The 16,005-nt window shown below is 32.5% G+C and overlaps 1 protein-coding gene across 2 annotated transcripts in view; it reads left to right on the top strand.

Annotated features, from left to right (window-relative positions):
- Positions 1-888: 888 nt before the first annotated feature.
- The window catches only part of LOC147382217 (uncharacterized), a 31,322-nt gene continuing 16,205 nt past the window's right edge, over positions 889-16,005 (top strand). For both annotated transcript variants that reach the window (XM_086429408.1, XM_086429409.1), the window contains exons 1-2: positions 889-1,043; positions 1,341-1,518. The gene's annotated coding sequence lies outside the window, so the exon portion shown is untranslated. The remainder of the gene's footprint in view (positions 1,044-1,340; positions 1,519-16,005) is intronic.

Genomic DNA, 16,005 nt, shown 5'->3' on the forward strand with positions numbered 1-16,005 from the left:
CTCATAGTTTATTTATTTATTTGCAAGATAAACAAAATTAGTTATCAGTAATTAGTAGGTGAAGATGGATATTGGATCCAGGTTCATCGACTTTACCCACTAAGGTGAAGATCGATTATGAAGCTTGATCAAGAGTCAGGACTTATAATCATTGGATTGAAATTGATCAGAATTTTGATCTGATTCAATCCACTGTAGGCAGAAAGCAATAACGCACCACATGGCATTTCTGGCTTAGGATACTAAATTAATCAAGTTAACTCCTAAGATTTATTTCGAGAAAAAAAAAATCTCGATGATCACAATGAGATGTAGTGATCTCGAGGCTGTGACATTATTATTAATGATACAAAAATATGCTAATAGAAGAAACCTTAGCATACTTTCATCATCTTACTATCATAATGAGAGAGGAGGTGGAGTAGAGTAGAAGTAGTTCAACATAAATTTGGATTCCAAAAATGCCCCCTATAACATTGAAATTTAATATAATCAGATTCATTTTAGTAAAAAAGGTAAGTTAGTTTTAAAAATTATAAAAATATCCATTTTGTTATGTAATTTTGAAAATCACCCTTTAATTATTATTTTAATTATAAATAAGCCCTTGAAATATATCTGCGTTTGCACATACCACCTTATAGTAATCAAGTTACACATATAGTATTTATTAATAATAGTCGTCCATGGCTACGCCCTACTCTACGTCGTCACGAATCTGGTTTGACTGACCAAATAAAAATCCAAGAAAACAGACGAACAGGAAATCCTAAACTACGCCATGAGCGCAATACTCACCATCTCGATGTGAAGCTATTTCGTCCACGTAGGCAGTGCGCACTACGCACCCCTGCGTAATTTATTATTATTAAGTAATTATTAAATATTAAAAAGCTCTTAAGAAGTTAAAGAGAAAGAGATCTCTCTCTCCTTATATTTCGCCCAAATTACACAACCTGAAAAAAACGGTCTCTGTTAATGGCAACGGAGCTCGTGAATTTCTCTCTACAACTCAGAGATCTTCCAATATCCACCGTTTTCAGGTTTTTTTTTTTGCCGATTTATTTCTATAATTTTCTATTCGTTGAGTACTTACTACATGGATCTCTAATTCGATTGTTGGCCATTTTATTTTAAAGTTTTTTGGTTGTGATTCGATTGTTTTGAAATTGGAATTAATTCGAATTGATTTGTCTCGAATCATAACGGTTTGTGAGTTGATCTTGATTGATAGATCTCAGTTTTGATTGATAATTGTTGGAGTCTAATCAGGAATTTTGTTTTTAAATCTAATAATCTGCAATTGATTTGATCTTTGTTATAACTTTCATGGATCCTAGGATTTATTAAGGATGATTCGGTGAGTGAGAAAAGAGAGAGAAGGGGAGATATCTGATGTCTTTTGACGGAGAAGATAAGCAATGGGGCTGTGGCAAAGCCAGTTCGGTGAATCTTCAAGTTGTGAGTTCTATTGTTCGAGATATTGGGGATCCTTGCCTCCATCAATCTCCTACTAAGGTAAGTAAAACGATAGGAAACTAAGATCTAACATTGTTTGTGTGCGTTTTATTTTTTTATTTTAATATTTTTAGTTTTTATCGTCCACCATTCTAACTGAGATCCCTATACAAATTCTATAAGCCATTAATCTTGAAAAAAAATTGAATTTTTTTTAGTGCATTTCGGCTCTTATCTAAATTTGAAAAGAGCAGTGTACTTTGATCAATATATCAAATTAGGAGATTCGTCATAAAAAAAAAAAAAGGGAGATTGAGATTGGGAATGCCTTGATCAATATGGCACATTTTCATTGCATTTAAATTAAGAAAAAAATCTATAATGGGACACACTTAAGACAAACAACAACTATGATATAAGCATTTTGTTATCCTCTCGCTAGGAGGGCTAGCATTCATCGTGGGTGTAATTATTGCTTGATGTGCTTAGTTAGTCTTGGCCTGCTATTTGTCATAGATTGGTAGCAGGGTTTTAAGGAGTTAATTCTTGTATATGAGTTCGATAACAGTCAAAACCCATTGATGCAGAGAATAAATGGAATCCACACAACTTGATCTCAATTCTCAACTACACAATTTCCTCCATCTCTTTGGTTAATGAAATTTTATAGTTACCAAAAAAAATAAATAATTCTCTACTAAACAATCAAAACAACTAAACTTTGGATAGTAAGTAGATTTCAATTAAACAATTAAAGAGAAAAATAACATGTTGAAATTGCAGATATAATAATATATATAATACTAAACAATACTAAAATTTGGATAGTAAGTATATTTCAATAAACAATATAACATGTTGAAATATATATATATAACAGGTGCTACCCTGTTTTGATTAGTTTTGAATTAATCGGTGTTGAGAAATGAGAATCATTCTCGATGACTATATAGGACCCTTAGTATTAATAAGCATCGTGATGACTATACAACCCAGAGTATTATTAAGAATTTTTTTTTGGTATATGTTTCTTCCTATGTGGATGAGTGATCAAGAATCACCCCACGCATTTATGAAAAGTTGTGTTTGCATCATTCTCTATCATCGAAAAAATCTATGGAAAGTTGTGTCAGATGCATTTATTTTCGAAAGAGCTAAACTCCTACAATCGTGCATGATATCAAACTTCAAAGCTTATTGATGCAGGGCAGTAGCTTTGATACCATACTGATGTGGGACAACAAAGTAGGCTTTTATCGGGTTTGAACATGGCTTAAAAGATGATGTATTTTAGAGTTTAATGGACTGTGCAGTAGGGATTAGGGTTATGGTTGAAGGTGGGATGGCTTCTTGTAAGTTAGGGATGAGAGAACTACCAATAAGGGGCAACTTTGGTGGTTTCAAAGGGGTTGGACGGATTTTCTTCTAGGCTCTTTATGGATAGATTTTGTGGTAAAATATAGAAGGTTAGGTGTGAAGCATAGTACTGAATTTCGACATTTCCTTCAAATATACCAAAATATTTCCATTTTCACAAGGTCCGATCCAAAATTCAATCAGAAATTTGTAAATATTTCGATGAAAATGATTTTGTGATACATTTCAGTGAATAGTGAATTTCAACCGAAATAATAAAATTTTAGGCATACAAATGTAAGATTTCGGTGAATAGTAAACTTAGATTGGAATTTTTTTTTTTAAATTTATTATTCAAAAAATATTTATGATTTTCATAAATATAAAAAAATTTATAAATTGCTATAGAAAGGACTTGTACATTATGCATAATAATAATGACAATGATAATAACAACAACAATAATAATTAATTTTTAATAAAAATTTGCACATAATATTCATTTACACTCGTAAATGAATTGTGATTAGTTAGGTATCTATATCATCTTATTTTAATGTATTTTAAGAGCATTAGCATGTTCATGTAATCAAGCGTACAAATCGTCCATGTTTTAATTATATATATATAACTTGTGAATTTAATGGTACTTAATAGTATCTTCATTTAAGCTCTTGTTTTACAATTTGAAATATATGTAGTTAATGTGACATTATTGTTTTATTTTCATGTAGAGTACTATTGTTGTGTGTATGTATAACGAAACATTATTGATATTCAATTACATACCCCATATGGTTTTGTATTGTATTTTAATATTTTAGTGACTTAATGAGTGTATTTAATGCCCATTTTACCATGTTTCACAGTTTTAATGAAAATTTCCTCCATGTTTTTGTCATTTCTTCAAAATTTCCATCATTTCAAAATATTCCTTAAATATTCCAATTTCCAGGTTAACTGAAATTGAAATTCAATACTTTGGTGTAGAACTTGGAAATAAAGTCTTGCCACATAAGTTTCTATATATAGAGTTTCACCAAGCAAATGGCTGGAATGGATGGTGTTAGACTACCAGAAAATAATAATGTATCTCACCTCTAGAAGAAGCGAACAAGCAACCAAGAAAATCTCATTCAATCTATTTTATAATATAAAAATATTTCATTATATTTATAGATGATTAGGATGTCGCTTATATGATTACCTAAAACATCTCAACATGTAAAACTAGTAAATTTCCTAATTCTATTAACTTACGAATCAAGCAATCAAAAATAACTCCCAACAACTTTAAAATCTTTTGACTACTCAATCCTTGACTAACAATACACTTAATTACTAACCCAAACCCTGGTCGTTGAGGAAAGAAGTTCAATTTTAGATTGTTTTGGTCCATCAATGCAAGAAAGAGGGTGAGATCTAGGGTTCAAGAGAGTGGTTAATGATTGGGAGTTGGAGGACGTATCAAGATTGCCCGGTGTGTTAGAGTCCATGGTGATAAGTTTTGAATGAGAGGATAAAAGAGTTTGGAATCTTGAGAACAAGGGGGTTGTTTTCTGTGTGCTCGTTCTATTGTGCCTTGGTTTATAATGATGCAAAGAGGTTCCTGGTGGTGGAGGTTTGGCATCCCTCGTTACTTCAAAGATCTCCTTTTTCATTTGGGCAATCATGAAGGGGAAAATTCTTACATTGGACAATTTGATGAAGATGGGTGTCATATATGTGAATTTCTGTACTTTATGTAAAAAGGAGGGGGAGTCGGTGAATCATAACCCCTTGCATTTTGAGATGGTCTCAGAGATTTGGTTCAAATCTTTGGTTTGTTCGGAATGTCCGCTTATCTTCCTCATACAGTTTGGGAGGTATTCACGTGTTGGGCTTAGCTTGGTCAAGCCATTTGTGCATTTAAGAGTATCCTACCCTTTTCTATTTCTTGGGGTGCTTGGAAGGAGAGGAATGCCAGAGTTTCTGAGACAAGGGAGGGTTTGGGCTTCGACTGCTTTATGTCAGAGTTGGGCTTACTTTACCATTGGAGTTCGATTTTTGAGGAATCAAAAGGGTTATTTTTCGAGGATTTTGTTGGTAGATGGGAATGAGTTTGTAATAAAGAGGGAGGCGTTGAATTTTTATCATTTCTTTCTGTTTGTGTGTGTGTGTGTGTGTTTTTTTTTTGCTTCATGTCCTGTTGTAACTTTTGTTGTTGGGTAGTCTTCTTGACCATGCCTTCTTTTTTCTATAAAGTTTACATTCATAAAAAATTGTAAAGTATAATAAAAATAATAAAATGACAAATTACTATAAATATTATGTTTGTGGGTGGTTGTAATTGGCAATTCAAATATTAATATAAGTAGTGAAAATAATGTGGAACACCACAAATTAAGTTAACGGTCAACCGACGAAGAATTTGTAATTATTTAAGTTTTTACTTAATTGGGTTGAGATTTATTGTTTTATCATTCAAGATTAATTTAGATTAGTTTTTTATTTTATTTTATAGTTTTGAGTTGCTTTATGACTTCATTTTTAAGTTTTTTGGGCTTATTTTCATGTTTTATTAGCCCATGGTCTTAGTATAATATTTAAGGGCAATTTAGTAACTTTAGTTTATTTTTTATTTAAATTTATTAGGGTTAAAAAGTAGGAGAGAAATTTACGAAAATTAGGTTATTTAATTTAGTATTTTAGTTTTATTAGGACTCTTGGTTGATTTTTTTGTTTATAAATTGTATTAGGCTTTATTTACGGAGAATGAATGGAATAAACAAAATTACAAAAGTTTGTGTTTTTTTTAATGTTGATGCCATGGAAATCATTATGGTGATTCCTAGGTAAATATAATTTTTTTCTCTTTAATTTTTTTATATCTGCTATCATCTTTTGTTTATTTGTGAGAGATCAAGAAACTATCAAGAACCCAACACATAAATTGTGTTTTCTTTATTTTTTCAAGAAACCTTGAATCCTTGATTCTTGATTTCTTGAAGTCTTGGATTCTTGAAACCTACAAACCCCATTTTATTTTACCCTTAGTCCTTCCCCATTTTCTTTAACCCTTACTTTATTAATCTCTTCTCCAAATCTAATCCAAATACCATTCGTAATTTCAAAATGTGAAAAATCTAAATACCATATACCTTCCCCTAATTGTAATTTCAAAATGCTGTAATTGGAAAACTTTGTGTTTTACATTTCAATATATAGTCAATTAGTATTTTGGAAAATTGTCACCAAAATCTTTAACCCAATCTCCAACCACATTTCCCTACCCTTATTTTCCCTTTCTTCTCTCACCGTCCTGCATCAAATTGGTTGCATCAGAAAATGATACTACCAAAATTAGTAAATTTGATAGTTTGACCAACACAAACAAACACCGTCCGGATTATGAGGTCCAAAAAGTGTAAGGAAAATCTAATTTTCTATCTTGCATTTATGCGTGCAACTCCTGTTCACTTATCTAACCTAATGACGTAGCAGAGCGTGAATTAAATCACGATTATGAACAAGGAAGAAGATCATTGTCTTCAACCGGTAGGATTACTAGAATCCACAAGAGGAAAATGTTTGAAACCTTTAAAAAAAATAATCAGAATTTATGCATTGATGAATGTTCCAGCCATCCCACTACATCTTTATATAGAAAAAAAAATAAAGAGTCCTACTACAACTAGAAATACTACTAAAACTACAAAAAAAGTCCTACTAGAACTATAAATACTACTAAAACTGGAAATACTACTATTCATAGAAGTATGCTCCTAAAACAAATCTAAATCCTATAGCTACTGGAATTCTTATTCTAATAAAAAACTTTCATTTGGCCTGCATGAATGTTCTACATCACCTAAACATCCATCAAAACTCTAACAGATATCCTTATCTCGAACCTACTAATCTATTGATCCATTATGCATGTGCGAGTCCTGATTTTGCAACCAACTTGTACTCTTTGCAGTGGGTTCAACAGTCCAAACCCTGGAGATTTGGAAGAAGACTAGAATATTAAGTGAAAAATCGGTCGTTTTTATTATTATTATTTATGTGTAAAGCTATATTGATAATGAAGAAAGTGGAGGTGGCCGAGATGGCCCCCAAACAAAAAAAAAAAAAAAAAAAAACCAAAAGGAAAAAAACAAAGCACCGTAAGCCTGAAATACCAGCTAGAGATTACAAGCTACAAATAAGATCCCACTTGAAGTCAAACTCTTCAAAAAACACCCCCTTGAACTCCTTGGAACTGATTTAAATGAATTTCAAATACATTTGTACAATGCCTCCATTATAGACTAATGGAGAGCGAGATTTTAGTACTTTTTTTTTGTCCCTACTATATATATATATATATATATTTATTTAGTTAGTTAGATACTTAACCTATTTGAGTTTGTCAATTTTTTTGGCTATTAAGAATAAGTCGGAGTACTTCTACTAATTGTACAAAAAAGTAATTGGTGCAACATATGAAACAGTCACCAATGCGTCTCAATCTAGGAGATAGTGTTTCATAGTAGTAGTTTTATAAAAGAGAAATTGTCATTGATCAGTGAACAATTTTTTTCCTTTTTATTTAATGGGTCAAGGTGGACAATGCCTCCATTATAGACTAATGGAGAACAAGATTTTGTTATTTTTGTTTCATCCCTACTATATATAGTTAGATACTTAACCTATTTGAGTTTGTCAATGTTTTTGGCTATAAGAATAATTAGGAGTACTTCTACTAAATGTTAAAAAAAGTAATTGGTGCAACATATGAAATAGTCACTAATGCCTCTCAATATGGTAGATAGTGTTTCATAGTTTTATGAAAGAGAAATCGTCATGGATCAGGGGACCATTTTTCTTTTTTCCCTTTTATTTAATGGGTCAATGTGTATTTATTAAGCAACAATTCTGGAAGGTCAGAGGCCAACCCAAGATTCCTATCCCAAACCAAACTCGAGTGCAACTTGAGATCCCCACATTGGTTGGATGGGATGTGCTTAATTGTTCATCTAAATATTCGTGTATAAATTCATTGGGTTATTGGCATCTGCTGTAACTTTTTTTTATTTCAATAATACCCTTAATTTTTTTTTCTTTTAATGAAAAAAGTAAGGGTATTTTAGTTCTTGGATATTAAATGTTAGTGTAATGAATGCATGGGCAATAAATGTTTACATAAATGCCAACAACATTTTTTATATTTACAAAAGTAATATTGCATATATTTAATATTCTCTTTTAGTGAAAAAATAATTTAGTCATCGGATATTAAAAGCTTTTAAAAATGCTATAAACACTTCTATGAAAATGCCAATGAGATTTTTGATATTTACAAAAGTCCATTGCACAGGTACCAAACTGTTATTATTTATTTACTAAAGGACAAAACAAATAAGGATAATGCTAGCATTTCCCAATACTTTTTATTTTCAATAATACCTTTAGTTGTTTTGTCTTTTAGTAAAAAATGTAAGGATATTTTGGTCTTTTTGTTTTTTTTTTTTTTTTGGGGGGGGGGGGGGGGTGGGTGCTAACGTCTCAATAAAGCAGTGGATGTTAGCATTCTTCATATGCATGTACTTCCAAAAATTTGGGTTGACTAAACGAGTCTTGCTCATCTATTCAATTTTGCCCGAAGTCACTTTTTATGTTATTGCAGATGTGTTCATATCCGATCTTTTTGCTTCAAACCACATTATTTTTTATCATTCTCAATTTTTTAGAACTTTCAATTTGCTGTTTCTTACCAATTAGGGTTGTAGTCAGGGGCGAAGCTACATGGGGCTATAGCTCCCACTGAAATTTTTGAGAAAAATTAAGATAGATCCCCTTACATTTTGATTAATATTTAGAATACCCTTGTTTTTTGTCAGTTATCCCCATTGAATTTTTTGGGAAAAATTAAAATTAGTGTTTAGCCCCTTACATTTTGATTAATATTTTAAATTGCCCCATTCTTTTTCAAACTGACGACATGTAGGTTCATTGAAGTTTAAAAAAGAAAAACACTTTACTTACAAACTTAGTAAGATTTTAAACATTACTAAGGGTTGTTGAGCTCAAATGGATCACCAAATTGGCAATCCAACGCCACAACCTTCTATATTTTGTGGAAAAACTTAGATAACAAAAAAATTTGTTTTGAACTTGGTCCAATGTTTTGAAAATGGACTGTTACCAAACTCCCAAAATTAAAATTAAATGTTTACTGTGAAAGATAATTTTTTTTTCAAAATATTTTTCTTCAAAGTTTATAGAATTTGGATCTATACATCATTGTGGCATTGGATCATGTTTTTGTATGCCACAAGGTGAGCTCAATGACCCTTTGTAAGATTTGAAATCTACTAAGTTAATAAGGCTGGCCTTACTCTTTAAAAAAGAGACATTTACCACAATGCAGATTAAAAAACTCCCTTGACGGTCTAACAACTCCAAGGGTACCTTACTTTTTCAAGTTTGTTACCCCACAAACGTTGGGTGGAATCCACATCATTTTAAAAGATCAAATATCTGTAATACTTATTATATCCTCTCTCTCTTCCCTTGACATTTATTTATGTTATATTCCAAAGCTAAGAATAAAACTTAATTTTTTTTTTTTAAATATCTGAGTTTAATCATGAAATGTATAAGATTCTAACGTTGGATTGCCAAAGCGGCCATGTGGGCCAAATGATGATTTTGGGAAAGATAATTATGTTGAGAGAATAGAAGATATAATAAATATTTGATTTAAAGAATGATAGTATTATAGATATTTAATCTTTTAAAAGAATGTGGGTCCCATTCCAAAGTTTGTTGGGTAAAAAACTTGATAAATTAAGGTTCTCTTAGAGTAATTAGAACTCCCTAATGAAGGGAGTTTTTGTAATAAAAATGCAATAGTGAGGTCTACTCAATAAATCTCTATTAAAAAAATAACAAATAAAAAACACTGATTTAGCCCCCTCTTCCCCCCAAGTTTTTATTGATATTAGAGAGACCATTGTGTTTTTCAAACTTATGATATGCATTCCTTGACCTCAACCTTCTTAGATTGAGACTAATGTAAAATTACTTGAGGGCTCTCACTTTCAACCTCTTTCAACTTTATAACTTTTTTGATTATTTAGTCCCCCACCACATTTTGATTGATATTAGAGAAACCCCTATGTTTTTCAATCTGACTGCATGTATCCCTTTGCCTTGATTTCCTCAAATTTTGATTAATGAAAAATGACTTGAAGGACCTCACTTTCAACTAGTACTTACTCTCAAGAACCATATTAACAAAATTGAACCATAGTATCAAAATTCGGATTTTGAAATTATTCGGAAGAACTTAAATAGAAGAAAACCAAGATTATTGATCAACCATCGTTAACACTTAGCCCCCACTGACTAAAAATCCTGGCTTCGCCCCTGGTTGTTGTAGGCATTTGTTGCACATGCAAAACTATCTATCATTTTATTGCCTATTTGGGCTACTACATTTTCACAAATGCATTCATTTTTGATTTTATCTTTTTTAGTCGTGCCATTCATCTGTCTCAGCATTCTCATCTATGTTACCCCTCAATCTATTAATGTGCTACTTCTTGATCACCTCTATTCATGTGCTACTTCTTGATCACCTGACATTCAGTTCCATAAATCGTAGCCTATCTTATTTTTGTCTCTAACAATTTTCTCTTCGATTGGGATGCGAGTCACATATCACTCAAGAACACAACTCTTTTTTTAATGATCCAATTCAAATTCTATGGACAATATTCTCTTCAATCTCTTTATCTTTATGTATCATAGAACCAAGGTAATGAAAATGGTCGTTTTGAATATTTCTTTACCATCAATTTTTACAGGTCATTCCTAGGCATGTTTGTCATTACTAAAATTGCACTCCACATCCTTGTTTTGGGTTCTACCTACTAAAAATCCCTCGGACTTCAAAGCCTCTTTCCAGAGTTCTAGTTTTATATTTGTAGTAAACTAAAACAAACTTTGCAACAAAAGAGAGAGGCCCACAAGAAAGGAAGAATAAAACTGACAAAAAGAGAAGAGAGAATTTTTCAAATAAATTGGATTATGACTTCCTTTGTTTTTCGATTATCTTGAATTTTATTTCTTTATGAAATATTGGTAGTTAAGAAGTAGTCTTAGATGAAGTAAGGACTTCTATTTATTTATTTATTTTTCATTTGGCCCGAATTAGGACGACTTAGGTTACTAAAGCCTATAATGTAGGTTCTATTTTTTGTAAAATTAGGGATGGTTTGATTAGTATAGTTTTGATATTATTTATGATAATTTTTTCGTTGGTTAGACATTTCTTTTTGTTATCTTAGACATCTCATGTTTATTTTTGATACTTTGTGCATATCAATCTTGAGTGAACCTTGACCAAGAGCTTCATTGCCAAGGTTGAAAATTAGACTATGCAGAAGGGGAGACAACCCCCTGCTCCCCCGCAAAAAAAAAAAAAAAAAAAAAAAAAAAATATATATATATATATATATATATATATATATATATATATATATATATATATATATATAAATAAATAAAAGAAATGAAAAAACAGAAATAGAAAAAAGGAAGACTCCTCCAACCTGCTATTAACTGAAATAGATGGCCATTACTCACTATCCCTTTGAGAAAGTTGGGATGCTCTAACTGTGGTGCCCCGCCGAACACTAACACAAATCCCCATGTCAGATCTCGAGGTACTAGGTGGCACCTCGAAATTTCGGCATGGTCTCCTCTGTTTATGTTAGCATTCCAAGGCGTTCAACCTGCACTTGATAAACAACATACAATCCTGCATACATATACAAAATATAATACTAGCGGAAGCTTATACACGTCTAATAACGTACGAAAGATCAGAGTGCGAAAGAATAACCAGAATATAGGATTATACAAAATTCCTCACTCTAACAGAAATCCTAACACTCAAGACAGAATCCATAAGACTATCTGGGGGAAACTGACACCACTAGGGGGTATAGCCCTAGTACTTACCAGGTGACGGACTCTGGTTGTCTATCTGACCAACCAGATGATCCTCATACGTGCTCTATACCTGCCTCGCCAAGCTCTGAATCTGAAACTAAAAAAATGGAAAAGGAAATGGTGAGTAACAATGGTTACCCAGTAAGGAATAACACAATTTCTGCCAATAACCCCTCCTAGTATGAACGAATAAGCATACTAAATCATTTTAACAATATAAAATTTTACAGAATAAACTACGATTAACAGGTACATATAGCCAGGGATGAACAACTAAACATTTTAAAACTCACATTACATCGATCAGCAGTACTGACTATAACATTCTTTTTTTATACAAATCTAATTTATCAAATATAAACAATAAATATGGATTTCATTTTATATATCAAAATAAACAACAGATACATAATACACAATGGTGGAGTATTGGAATTAGAGAGTTGGGATTCACGACTGGATCGCTCCCAGTCGGGACATGATGTTACAATTCTTCTCTGGCTTTTAGTTCCTGATTTTGTGGCTGGTCGCTGTTTACCACGCTTGGTTGACCATTTATCCGGCTCAGGCTGGCCGTTTGACGTGACCGTAAGCAATGGGTCTCTTTTCAATGTGTCAGAACGTTCGACTACTATAGATTGTTAGTGATCACTGACTAATCATCTTCGTCTATGCCTATCAGGCGTGAATGTGATTCCCAAATATACAAACCATTCGTATACGACCACCTTTACATTACAAGTTCACTGATAAAGATAGAGAGGAATAAACCCGGATTCCAGTTGTGACTCCACTCTCATACGCATCCCATACCACGTACGAGCTTGGTGGTCCCTACCGTACATCCCAGGATAGTACACCACTCCGGATGATATGACGCACTATCCCTTCAGGCATTCACAAACTCTTTAACAGCTCACAAAATAACTACATATATATATTATTTTCATTTGAAAACAAAAGAGAAATTAACAATACAAGGTTGAGAATGGATATCCAGCTTCCTACCATGCAAGTGTAGCCACCTGGCCTAAAATAAATAACAAAACGGAAACCTAAACAGCGCCTCGCGCTAACAGAAATTTAAATAAACATGCAACCAACAATATTATCCCTGGATATCTGTTCACCAACCTGCACACAACACAACAACATAAAATGCAGACATCACCCCTCGGGTGTGACTCTGACATTTTACCGTTTCATATCCTTTTTTCGATTTTTACAGTTTTCAATCTCTTCAATAAAATATCCATTTTTCTGATATTCATCAACTCAATATGAGTTCATTGAATATTAAATCACATTTTCCAACTAAAGAATTTATTTTTTATCAATAATATTGAAAAAGAATACAAATTTTATATTAAAACGGGGTTCCGAACAGTGCACAAGACCCAATTTATGGAAATAACCCGTTAAAATATCCTACCCACGAATAATTTGTTAAAAATACAATTAAACATATCAAACATGCAATTTCTGGCGTGAATTTTTTTGAAATAACAAAACAATTTATATTTTAAAAATACATCCAAATTTTTCCGATAAAATCCTAAATGCAATTTTCACAATCTACGATTATTAATAGAAATTGAGAGTTCCTTACAATGTCTAGGCAAAATGATCAAAGCGTGTGCGCGGAAATCGAGGCGATCGGCACGGAAATCGAGACGGACCGAACTTCGAAGTGGCTGATTTTCGAAACCGGCCTGGTGGTTTCGAAGATCTCGATGTGCTCGTCTCTTCTCCCTTCTACGACGAAAGACGGTTTGACCCAGAAACTGACGAAAGCTGAGGTCAAAGTTTCGAAATTTCCGTATCCAAATACGGCTGATTTTTTACGATATTGGATGAAAAAGAAATTGAAATGGAAAGAGGTTGGGTGGGTTTTGTAGAGAACGTAGCTGCAGATCTTTTTTCTTCTGCGTCAATCGTCGACGGCGAGCCGTTTGTGAGAGATCTGAGGTAGAAGATCGAAGAGAAAAAAAAATTTCATTTTTATATGTCTCGGCAATATAGACGCGTTGGAGAAGATGAGTTTAAAAAAAAAAAATTTAATTTTTTTTATATAAAACTTGGGACAAAATCGGTATTTTGTCAATTGTTTTGATTGACGATAATTTGATCATCCGGACTCCAAAACTGACAAATGAATACTCTATTTCGCCTAATTTTTCGTTCCGGATCTAATGGTACAGTCAATTTCTACAAATTATTATGTCTCTATCAAAAGTTTATACTTTTAGCCTGATGTGACCCCTAAATTTTACGTCGTTTTCATTTTTGACGATAATTCGACTTTCTGATCTCCAAAAATGACATATAAATAGTCCATATTCAATAATTTTTCGTTACGAACCCAATGTATAATCGAATCTTACTAATTCTTTCTCTAACAAAAATTCACTATTTTGGCCTGGTTTGACTCGGTAATCGAGGATTTTGCAACTTTTTATATTCGGACTCGCATTTGAGAGTGCTTACAGGCTAAACTATGTTTTTCGATCATTTTGAATCTAATGGTGAGGTCAGATTCCATTAAAAATGATCAGAAACATCCTAAAGTTTTACCCCTGAGTCCACTTTCAAGATTTTCTTAAAATTCTACTATTTATTTTTTTCCTCGAGATACGAATTAAAAATTCGGGGTTTTACACTAACCACATATTCTCAAAGTGGAATAGGATAGTCAACTATTTTTTTTTGGGAAAATTACTAAAACAGAAGTAATTTTTCAATTAATTATGAAAAAGTAGTATTTTTTTCTTAAATTACTGAAAACGAATTAAGACGTGCAACTATACTGAGTTTTTTCAAATCGCTGGACTGTCCAGCGTTTGAGGGTTCTTTTAATATTTGAATACTAAAAGAGTAAGGCTAGCCGTACTAACTTGATTCCAAATCTTATGTTGAAGCTCACCTGTGGCATCCGCATCCAAAAATATGATCAGATTCCATAGGAATGTAGAGGATTACCTGAACTTTAAAGAAAATTGAAATAAAAATGGTTATTTTTTATCATTAAACTTTAATTTTAAATTTGGGAGTTCGGCATCCATCCATTTTCAAGACCTTGGATCTGTTCCAATATATTTTATTTCTTTCTGAATCTGAGATTTTCTATGAAATCTAGAAATCTTTCATGTTGGATTTTGCCAATTTGATATTTCTTTTGAGCTCAACTACCTTAGTAAGTAAGTTAGCAAAGGAAATATTTTTCTACAATGCCCATACCCCACGTTATTAGGTAAAATATTTGGAAAATGTAAAACATTGGACAGTCCAGCGTATTAAATTGTTTTCAGTAATTTTTATCATATCATTACTTGTTTTTTTACTACTTAAAAAAATTAACACTCTTTTAGTAATTTTCCCTTTATTTTTTCCTCTTCAAGAGTTATAGAGACATGGTTCAGTGCGGGTCTTGGGTTAACTCTTATAGGGGAAAGGATATTTGGGATCTGGCTGTTGATAGAGGGGATAATAAGTTGGTAGCATGCAAGTGTAGATATGTTTAAAAAAGAAAGAGTTTGACTCTACGAAAGTGTCTTAGAGAGTATCGCGGTCTTCTTAATGTTCTTGTTTAATATTCTAACACGTGGCTAATGCCATTAAAGGCGAGGTGAGGAAATTTCAGTGGAATGATAAGTTGGAGGTTCCAAAATATCGCATAGTTTAGTGATGTAAGATCTGCACCCATAAAAGGAAAGGAGTCTGGGGATATGGATTATGAATCAAATGTTGTTGGGTAATGGTGATTTGAGGAGGAGGTATCTAGACTTAGGAGTGGATAATTGTGGAGAAGTTTGAGCATGATATCCTTGGATTGGAGATTGGCAGAGCTAGAGCTTTGTATCAAAATGGAGTTTGAGGGCCTTTTCTCAATGGGAGGGATACCTTCAATGGAGGCATTGGTTTTAATAGAGGCAATAGAGTTTGATTTTGGGAGGATATGAGGGTGAGAATCCTCTCCATTGGGGCTCTAAATTTTTTTCTTATTATTCTCCTTGTTTGGTAAAAAAAAAAAAAAACTCTACTATGAGTATATGATCGAAGTATAGGAGAAACTCTCATGGGATCTACGTTTGAAGAGGAACTTGAATGACGGGGAAGTTGAAGTTTGTTGCCAAACTATGCAATGTATCTCAATTCTTCGAGTGTCCCTTAGGGAGGATTCGAAAGAAAAATCGATTAAGAGTCAAA

Source organism: Akebia trifoliata, chromosome 16, assembly GCF_017979445.1.
Source record: "Akebia trifoliata isolate Shusen 1 chromosome 16, ASM1797944v1, whole genome shotgun sequence".
Lineage (NCBI taxonomy): Eukaryota > Viridiplantae > Streptophyta > Magnoliopsida > Ranunculales > Lardizabalaceae > Akebia > Akebia trifoliata.